Source organism: Prionailurus viverrinus, chromosome B1 (genome assembly GCF_022837055.1).
Source record: "Prionailurus viverrinus isolate Anna chromosome B1, UM_Priviv_1.0, whole genome shotgun sequence".
NCBI lineage: Eukaryota > Metazoa > Chordata > Mammalia > Carnivora > Felidae > Prionailurus > Prionailurus viverrinus.
The window spans coordinates 41,283,731-41,294,433 of record NC_062564.1 but is presented as its reverse complement, the minus strand read 5'-3'; positions in this window follow the sequence as shown (position 1 = coordinate 41,294,433).

Genomic DNA, 10,703 nt, shown 5'->3' with positions numbered 1-10,703 from the left:
ATTGAGCATCCAACTTCGGCTCAGGTCATGATCTCACAGTTCATGGGTTCAAGCGCCACGTTGGGCTCTGTGCTGACAGCTCAGAGCCTGGAGCCTTCTTCGGATTCTGTATCTCTCTCTCTCTCTCTCTCTCGCTCTCTCTCTCTGCCCCTCCTCCACTCCACTCTCTCTCTCTCTCTCTCCCTCTCTCAAAATTAAATAAACATTTAAAAAATTTAAAGATTAGGATGTTTCATTAGGAAAAAATCAGTATTGTTAGCTATCTTGGATCATCTGATGACTGTTTTTAAAATGAAGTGCATTTGTAGAGAATAACTGCTTATATAGTCCATATTCTGATTTTTGTGAAATTATTTTTCTTTATAAGATTTTCAGCTTCCCAATTACACTAATAAATAGTAAATAGTACTCAGGTAGCCAGTATTCAGATAGGAGGTCATTAGACCTGAATTAAGTTCCTTCTGTATTCCACTTGGCCCTGGCTCCTAGCCTAAAGTCATAGTTTGTAACACGCTTTGTTTCCTGTTTTGTTGTTTTAAGTCCATATAAGGGAGGTCAGAGTGTTGGTGCTAGATTTCATTTATACACTGCTCTTCCCTGCCCCACCCTAACCCTTCAGACTCCATGAGGGCAGAAGTGGTTTCTACCTACCCTTGGATCTATCCCTAACCACGCATCATCATGCACGGTGTTACACCTATTTAACACGTTTGTTAAGTGAGTAAGATACAGGCTGACTGGTCATTAGCAGAGTTACTTCACTACATCTTGATTAGTAAGGTGTTTGACTTGATAATATAGTGATTTGTATACTCCCCTTGTAAAGTTCTAAGACTGGAAAGATCTCTGCGGTTTAAACTCCACTAGAGTAGACTTGCATAGAGATAACTACTCTTGAGGATTCCAGTGTCCTGTAGATAAGAATTCCCAGGGAAAGGAAAGGAATTACATTCAAAAAAATCTGAAGTACATTGGTATGTAAATAATGAATAAGCCACCAACTCTACTTTGTCCTTTTTATTATTCTGTGTATCATTGACGATGCCAATAAGTGATCCTCGTCCTCATCTGTGTTTGGTTGGAGGATAAACAATATAAGCGTTACACAAAAACCAACTTTAATCTGCAAATGTGTAAGGTGTCAGGGATTTTATTCTTCCTCCCACCAAAGCTGTGGTAAGTGGTTTTACAACAGTACTCCACAGTACTCAAAACTTGGAAATGTGTACAGGGTAGCAAACATGGGCTGTGAATTATAAATGCCAAAAGGTAGGTTCTTTAACCACCTAAGTTCTAGGATCGTTAGCTTCAAAATGAGTAAACAGAATTATTAATAAAGGTTATAGCTCTTCTGTATTGTATCATAAGTTCTTCCCATATATCTCAAATGGTGCAGATGTGAAGTTCTATGAAATTCTACCTACAACCAGGAAGGCCTGTAGGAATTGAATGTCTGCTTTAAAAAAAAAAAAAAAGCCTCTACTGTGCAAAAAGAAACAATTTTATAAATCAGGCACAACCAATGATTTTTGGTTAAGAGTCACTGTCAAGTTAAAATGAATTTACGCCAGCAGAATTTTCTGATTTTTTAAAGTAGCATCTGAGCAATAGAAGTATTTACTGGCCTTATAAAAACTTATTTAACTTTGTACTGCCACTTTTTGCTTTGGTAGTGAAATCTTTAATCTTCAGAATCGTAAATCACCTGTCTTTGAAGAATTTTTTTGTTTCAATTACAAAGAGTTCTTTTTTAAAAAAGAAGGTGGGCAGGGGGGAGCTAAAAAATTAGTCCATTGGCTGCCAGATCTGCTCTTGATCTTAATGTTTCTGTCCATGTATATATGTTCTTACCCCATATTTTCACAGAGCCATTTATTGCTAGGAAATGAACATCGTAATTTGTATTCAAAACGTTTTGGCAATTAGTCTTCTGAGAACAGCCAAATGCCAAACAACATAACCGTAGAGTCTTAGATTCTGTGATATATAAGGACTCAAAAACAGATGTAATGTGACCTTTTCTTTCCAATTAAAGGATTGGTGTGCACATTTGCATATCTCTGTGTATCTCATTCAATGTACAAATGTTGTACTTAGTCTAATTCCTAATTTCTTAGGATTATGTGCTTGAAAAAGCAAATGATTATAGATGTTGCTGTCTACTTTTAAAATGAGTGATGCTTCAGTTAAACCATTAGGAAAGGCCTAACAGCATGTTGTGGGCATTTTCAACACTGCAGAAAAAGATCTTCACTTAATGTCTAATGATATGGAGGGACTACATCAGGATAGTGGAAATCACCTTTTAAGGAACCAGAATTCCAAACAGAAACCATATTGACAGAAACTTCACCAAACCCTGCCGGCAAGAGCTACATATTAAAAATATCATCCTTGATAGAGATTCTGTGAGAAAACTCTGAGGAGGGAAAAAAAGTTGCTTGTATACACGGATTTCTATTCCCAAGTTCTATGTAGACTTGGAATTCACCACAATCTTTCTATTTATCAAGGAAATGTGTGGTGTCAGGATAACAATGCAGCTGCATATTAACTATATGGAACAGTTAAAGACAGAAAGGAAAAATGCCTCTGGGACTAGAGGGAGCACTTAGGGACAAATTTAGCCTAATCAATTCATTCCAAAGATAGGCTTATTAAGAACTTAAAGAATTATTTGCCTGGCAAAGTTCTAATACGATTTTTTTATGGGACTTGACATGCTGGTTCTAGAAAATGTGAGACATCCCCTACAACTAGCAAGATCTATTAGTTGCAGTACTTAGCATGGGGCACTGTTACAAGCATAAACTCACAGAACAATGGAACAGAATAGAGACCCAGATGCAGACTCAAGCATGTGTGGTGGGCTGGAGAGTCTCCTTTTGCCCTTCTAGATTCTTTCTCCTCCTTGTGCTCCTTTATATTCTAGAAAACTGATCCCTGTGGACTGCATCAGCCCGGCTCTCTTGGCTTCCAATGAGAGGAATGAATGAGCAGGAAATCTGAGCATGGTTCACTGGTTTGTGGGGGTGGCTACCTGGCCAGCTGCTTGGGGATGTAGGAAGACAAAAGTGGAAGGCTGGTGAGTAGAGGAACACTCTGGAAGAACCTCTAGGAAAGGTCTCAGAGTGTGAAGAAATCCATATGCCATGTAAATGCCCACTAGATATAGCATCCACCGCAAAGAGGTTCTCACTGTGGAAGTGGAGAGTCCTTTGGTGGCAGTCAGCCTCTTCCCAGCCCCCTGGGACCATGGGACCATGTAAACTAATCGTGGCGGCACAGGTGGAAGTTACCTATGACTCAACAACACAGACTTCCTCTCATTGTGACTGATCTGGGTACTGCCACTGCTGAGTGCCTGAATGGCAAACAGAGGTCAATGCTAAGCCCCAAACAGGGCACTATTCTCCAGAGGGGGTTCTGATAATAACAAACTGGACTTTTTTTTTTTTTTTTCAGATGGGGAGGAGGGGCAGAGGGAGAGAGAAAAAGAATCTTAAGCAGGCTCCACACTCGGTGCAGAGCCCGACATGGGGCTTGATCCCACAACCTGACCGAAAACGAGAGTCAGATGTCAACCGACTGAGCCACCCAGGTGTCCCCTAGACATTTTAATTACTGAATTGGGATTGTGTTTTGTGACTTATAATGATCATGGGATTTTTTTTTTTTCAACCAAAAGTGACAAGAGTAATCATGGACCTTCTTCAGTTTTCATCCATGGGCAGGGGAAGAACTTTACCCAACAAATCAATGTAAAGGCACAAAAATAATATTGGAGACAAAAGTAAAGTTGCTTTATGCTGACATTCCATAGGTTATGCTAATTGATATATGTACACACAATTCATGCATTATTACCATGTTATTTTTGGATACACACATATATGGTAAAATATGTCCATATGCCTGGGAACAATAAACACTAAGTTGACTGAAGCTGGTGGTTACCCACAGAGAGGGAGGAAAGATAATGGGGTATGAAAAAGGAGCATAGGGCTTAGATTGAATTTGTAATGTGAAATGGCTTATTATTTTCTATACGTTTACAAATTTTGTAAATTTTATTACAAAAACAACCACATGTATTTGTCAATACAAATGACTATGTATACACACAAGCTAACATCCTCATATCACCATGGGCTTTGATAATTCGGACACAATACCCACCACCCCCTGGGATTTCACTTAGGTCTCTATTTTCAATTTTCTCTAAACATTCTAGCATATTTGTCTTGTTGGTCTCATTGTCAAGAAGCACAGGCCTCTGAGTTCTGCTACTTCTAATTATACCCCTCCAAAAAGTGAAAAGTATGGACAAATGGCTTTTTCCTGCTTACAGACAGGTAAAGAGCTCTTTAAAATAAATGAATTAAACTTCCAGCCTAGAAGCAGTATATAGCTGAGGAAGTTCAGGGTTAAGCTGAATTTCTCATGTAAACATGTCTAAGATGAAAGAAAGAGAGGCTGATGAGGAAACTTATGATCTCACTTCCCCATAAAGAGGGACAAGTCCAAAGTCACTGCAGCCTTCCCAGAGCTCCATGGGTCACATCCAAAGCCTACTGATTCTAACAAGTTAGCAGCTCATAGGACAGTGCTCACAGCAACACCAGCTGCAATAGACCAAGTGACCCAAAGCTTCTGGGTCTTGTTTCAGAAAATATCAACATTGGGGCGCCTGGGTAGCTCAGCTGGTTAAGCATCCGACTTCAACTCAAGTCATAATCTCAGGGTTCATGAGTTCAAACCCCTGCATGGGGCTCTGTGCTGACAGCTCAAAACCTGGAACCTTCTTTGGGTTCTGTGTCTCCCTCTCTCTCTGCCCCTCCCCTTCTCACATTCTGCCTCTCTCTCTCTAAATAAACACTTAAAAGAATTTTTAATATCAACAGTTAACACAATTTCATGACCAGACTTCAGTATTTTCAGCTGATAATATTTATAACTGAACTGGATCTAACAGAAACTGAAAATTTTAACAGTTTTTGTCACTTTGAGATACTATTCTAAAGGTGGAGTTGTTACATTATCTTTGCTAGCTAATTTAATAGTAAAATACCCAGATAATGTTCTGTGATATGGAATACAGTTAATCACTATTCTTTAGCCTTCTGATAGAGGATGAACACTCAATTAATGAAAACTCAATTAAAATCTTTAGTGCTCCAACAAGAAACCTGTAAGTGGGGTTTTTTAACTTTTTTTAATGCTTATTTATTTTTCAGAGAGACAGAGTGCAAACAGGGGAGGGGCAGAGAGAGAGGGAGACACAGAATCTGAAGCAGGCTCCAGGCTCTGAGATGTCAGCACAGAGTCCAATGCAGGGCTCGAATTCACAAACCATGAGATCATGACCTGAGCTGAAGTCAGACGCTTAACCAATTGAGCCACCCAGGCACCCCTATAAGAAGTGTTTAAATGAAGAAACCTAGACATATACCAGAGGTTTGTAAGATGTCACAAATTTTTTAATTTCACACTTTTATATTTATCTAGGCTCTTATTCCTTATTATTTCAAGCACTGACATCTGCAGAGATGTGTAATATTAATGTTCCATGTACTAATAAAATAAAATGGTAATAATGGCAATAAAACTTCATCTCTGTAGCTCTAACTAGAAAGTTTGGAACTTAAAAAATTTTTTTAAATAAATCTTAATGTATTTTGTCAGCTCAGGAAAACCATTACATATATACAGATGAGTCTCACTTGTATTCTAAAAGTTGTCCCTACACAGAAAAATTACTTCAATAAACTTTACTCTGAAGTGGAATGACCCATTTCATTAGTCATATGAAGTTCTCAAAATGGTACCATGTCCATAATCCACTAACATGCAAAAAAGTAAGGCATTCAAATAAAAACCAATGAACGGAACTTTGATACAAGGTGCACTTGAGCAAAGCTACCTTTTAAACCTCTTCCTATGACTATCATCAAACCTTTACCTATGGCTACGTACTTAAAAACAAAAACAAAAACAAAAACAAAAGTGCACTGTCCTAAGCTGTAAATATTTAAAAATACTGAGTTTGGCCTAGTTTTCATTTAGACCTAAAGATAATTCACTAAATACATAGACCCTAGAATAGACACTTCTCTAAAGAAGACATCCAGATGGCCAACAGGCACATGAAAAGATGCTCAACATCACTCCTCATCAGGGAACTACAAATCAAAACCACACTGAAATATCACCTCATGCCAGTCAGAGTGGCTAAAATGAACAAATCAGGAGACTATAGATGCTGGAGAGGATGTGGAGAAATGGGAACCCTCTTGCACTGTTGGTGAGAATGCAAACTTGTGCAGCCACTCTGGAAAACAGTGTAGAGGTTTCTCAAAAAATTAAAAATAGATCTACCCTATGACCCAGAAAAGCACTGCTAGGACTTTACCCAAGGGATACAGGAGTGCTGATGCAAAGGGACACTTTTACCCCAATGTTTATGGAAGCACTTTCAACAATAGCCAAATTATGGAAAGAGCCTAAATGTCCATCAACTGATGAATGGATAAAGAAGTTGTGGTTTATATATACAATGGAATACTACTTGGCAATGAGAAAGAATGAAATATGGCCTTTTGTAGCAACATGGATGGAACTGGAAAGTGTTACACTAAGTGAAATAAGTCATACAGAGAAAGACAGATACCATATGTTTTCACTCTTATGTGGATCCTGAGAAACTTAACAGAAGACCATGGGGAAGGGGAAGAGGAAAAAAAAAAAAGTTACAGAGAGGGAAGGAGGCAAACCACAAGTGACTCTTAAAAACTGAGAATAAACTGAAGGCTGATGGGGGTAGGAGGGAGGGGAAAGTGGGTGATGGGCATTGAGGAGGGCACCTGTTGGGACGAGCACTGGGTGTTGTATGGAAACCAATTTGACAATAAATTTCGTAACAAATAAATAAATAAATTAATTAATTAATTACATAGACCCTAATAAACATGAGGACCTGACAGCACTTAGACATATGAGCTTCTCATCAGATGCCCGTGACCTAAAATCACATGAATTTTTTGATGGAAAGATGACATTTCTCTTTGCAGACTCTTATCCAGAAATTTAGAAAATAGTTTTATGTAACCTGATAAGTAGTATATTGGCCATAATTTTTCAGCAGATAAATCGCTTAAAAAAAAAAAAGGCAAAGGTGGGACACCTGGGTGGCCCAGTTAAGCATCCACCTTCGGCTCAGGTCACAATTTCATGGTTCATGAGTTTGAGCCCCAGGTTGGGCTCTGCGCTGATGGTGTGGAGCCTGCCTGGGATTCTCTCTCTCTCTTCCTCTCTCTGCCTCTCTCTCTCTCCTTCTCTCTCTCTCTCTCAAAATAAATAAACTTTAATAAAAAATAAAATAAAGAAAGGAAAAGGCATGGTCATTGTGTATTCTGCAATGAGCACGTGACAGTACTGTTTTTATATCTCACCACAGTGTTTCCCATTCATCCCTCTCAGAATTTATTCATTCTTTCTGCAAACTGTGTCACATGCTACCTCCTCGGGGAAGCTGCTATAGGCTAAATGATTGTGTCCCCTTAAAATTCAAAATTCATATTGAAATCCTAACCCCTAATTCAGAGCCCTCATGAATGAGAATAGTGCCCTTATAAAAGCAGCCCAGAGAGCTCCTTTGCCTGATCTACCATGTGAGGTTACAGTGAAAAGACAGCTTTCAAGAAAGTGGGCCCTCACCAGACACTGACTCTGTGGGCACCATGATCTTGGACATCCCAGTCTCCAGAACTATGAAAAACAAATCACTGCTATTTATAAGCCACATAACCTATGGCAATTTATTACAGCAGCCCAAATGGACTGAAACAGATGCCTACTCCAACCTTCTTAAATGTTCCCACCCTCAACGTTCTGCTACCCAGCTTTATTTTATACCACCTGACAAATAATTGTTTGTTTACTGTCTTCCACCATAGAGTCTGTGTTTCCTATTCACTGCTTTTTCTTTAGTACCTACACAGAGCCTGACAGCAGATACTCAGATATCACTAGATGCTCAATAAATATTTGTTGAATGAAGAAACTAATGCATGCATGAATGATGGGCACTGTGCTGGATTTGAGGGCTACCTTCGGGGAGTTCACAATCTACTGGAAGAAACACACATGTTAAATCTGCAATGTAGCATGATAAATGTAATACCAGAATAGTATAAGGTATATTGGTGACCTGAAGAAGGGGTGGATAGGTTAGGAATGCAGTCACAGAGGAAGAGTTACTTTGGCTGAGTCTTGAAGGATGCACAGGAGTTCATCAGACAAGGTTAAATAAAAAGAGAAAAGTCTGGAAAGAGGGAACAGCATGTGCAAAGAAAGGAGACAAAATCCCTCGTGTCCTTGAGTAGTTCAACAGGACTGGAGCAAAGAGGGTGTAAGGGAGGAAGACCTATCCTACAAGAAAATCAGCAGCACTGTTTTCCAAGAGAATGACTAAAATCACACCAGCACCTCCTAGCCTCCCTACTTCTCTCAAGGGAGTCTACTTTGTCCTCCAACAGCCTGCTCCAGTGCGGGAGTCTAGGCCTAAGCACAAGGAGGTGCTGGCCTTACAGGTGTTCCGTTCACTCTCCTCTAAGGAAAATGTCAACCATGTAAAATAGCAGAATAGGAAACCTAGAAATAAACTCACAATTTTATGGTCAGTTAATCTTTAGCAAAGCAGGAAAGAATATGCAATGGGAAAAAGTCTCTTCAACAAATGGTGCTGGGAAAATCAGATGGCCACTTGGAAAAGAATGAAACTGGACAACTTTCTGTCACCACACACAAAAATAAATTCAAAATGGATTAAAGACCTAAATGTGAGACCTGAAACTATAAAGATTATAGAAAAGAGTACAGGCAATAACTTCTTTGACATCAGCCGTAGCAACTTCTTTCCAGATATATCTGTAGAGAAAGGGAAACTGAAGCAAAAATAAACTATTGGGACTACACCAAAATAAGGAGCTTCTGCACAGCAAAGGAAACAATCAATAAAACTAAAAGACAACCTATAAAGGGCACCCGGGTGGCTCAGTCAAGCATCAGACTCTTGATTTGGGCTTAGGTCATAATATCATGGTCATAGGATCGAGCCCCACATCGGGCTCTGTGCAGAGCACAGAGCCTGCTTGGGATTCTGTCTCCCTCTCTCTCTGCCCCTCCTCCACTTGCACTTGCACATGTGCACGCACTCTCTTTCCCTCTCTCTCAAAAGAAAATAATGATAATAATAAAAGGCAACCTATGAATGGGAGAAAGTATTTGCAAATGACATATACAATAAAGGGTTAGTATTCAAAATACATAAAGAACTGAGACAACTCAACACCCAAAAAACAAATAATCCAATTTAAAAATGGCAGAAGATATGAACAGACATTTTTCCAAAAAAGACATGCAGAAGCCACTGACATGTGAAAAGATGCTCGTCATCACTTACCGTCAGGGAAATGCAAATAAAAACCACAATGAGGTATCACCTCACACCTGTCAGAATGGTTGAACTCAACAAGAGACACAACAGGGCACCTGAGTGGCTCTGTCAGTTAAGCAACCGACTCTAAAAGGTTTGCCATATAGTATTGATTATGTATATTTTGTCTCTTATCCTTGGTGATTGAAAAAAAGTAGATTCATACTTATTAATGTGTATTTCCATAGCGATCCACAAATATTTTGGCTATTTCTATTTGCTGTGTCTATACCTGCAACTAATTTCTTCACTAAGCAACACCCAGAAACTACATGGACTTTTCAGTTTCTTCAGTTGTACAGGGTCCTATTTTCTGGACCTTTGGGCAGTAGCTTTTCCCTTCTTTTGCCATGTTTGTGGCTTCATGTTGAACTTGTCTGAATCCAGGTTAGTGTGTGCATCTTCAATCCCTTCAATCATCAGAACTTGCCTTGCATTTATCAAACTGCACCCAACTGCTATCATAGCCTCTGTGATTCTCTTCTGCATGTGATTGTTTTAATGAATGGCATTCCATTTATATGGTTATGTAGTCATTTTTTTTTTAATTTCTTGACAGTGGGTGCACACGAACCAGGTGTTCCTGATTGCTGTCTTCATTGTCCATAATGTAACTTAAGACGTGTCTTTTCTCCCGCCTTCCTGAACTTGACATTGCCATGTGACCAACGGTTTCATCATTGTTTATGCTGCTTCTCCCCAGGTAGTTCTATATATTCTTTTTTGGACATCTTAAATTCTCCTTTTTGATGCAGTATAAATCTTTCTCTGAAAACTCATTTTACTAATGTGGTTTTGTCTGATGCATGTTAGTTGGAGTCAAAGATCTTAGAAGTGAAAGAGGGCCCCTCGATTTTTTATCTATCCCTGTGACTTCAGGAAGACACCTATTGTTCTCACTTAACAGGCAGCGCAATTAAAGCCCAGAGAAGTGACTTGCTTATGGCTACACCTCTACCGAGTAAGGAAGCAGGAATTGGACCCCTGCTCCCCAGTTAAGGAGAAGAGGGAGACTGGACAAGGCAGTTGGCACCAGAGAAGGGAAGTCTCTGGGTCAGTAAATTAATTAATTGGTACTTGTGTGGAAAAGTTATCAGGGCTTGGACTCAAATCTACAACACTTAAGAATATTAGTAATGACACTAAAAAGCTATGCAGTAATGAAAATTATGGAAAAATGGGATTGAGCTCAAAGACTAATGTTTTA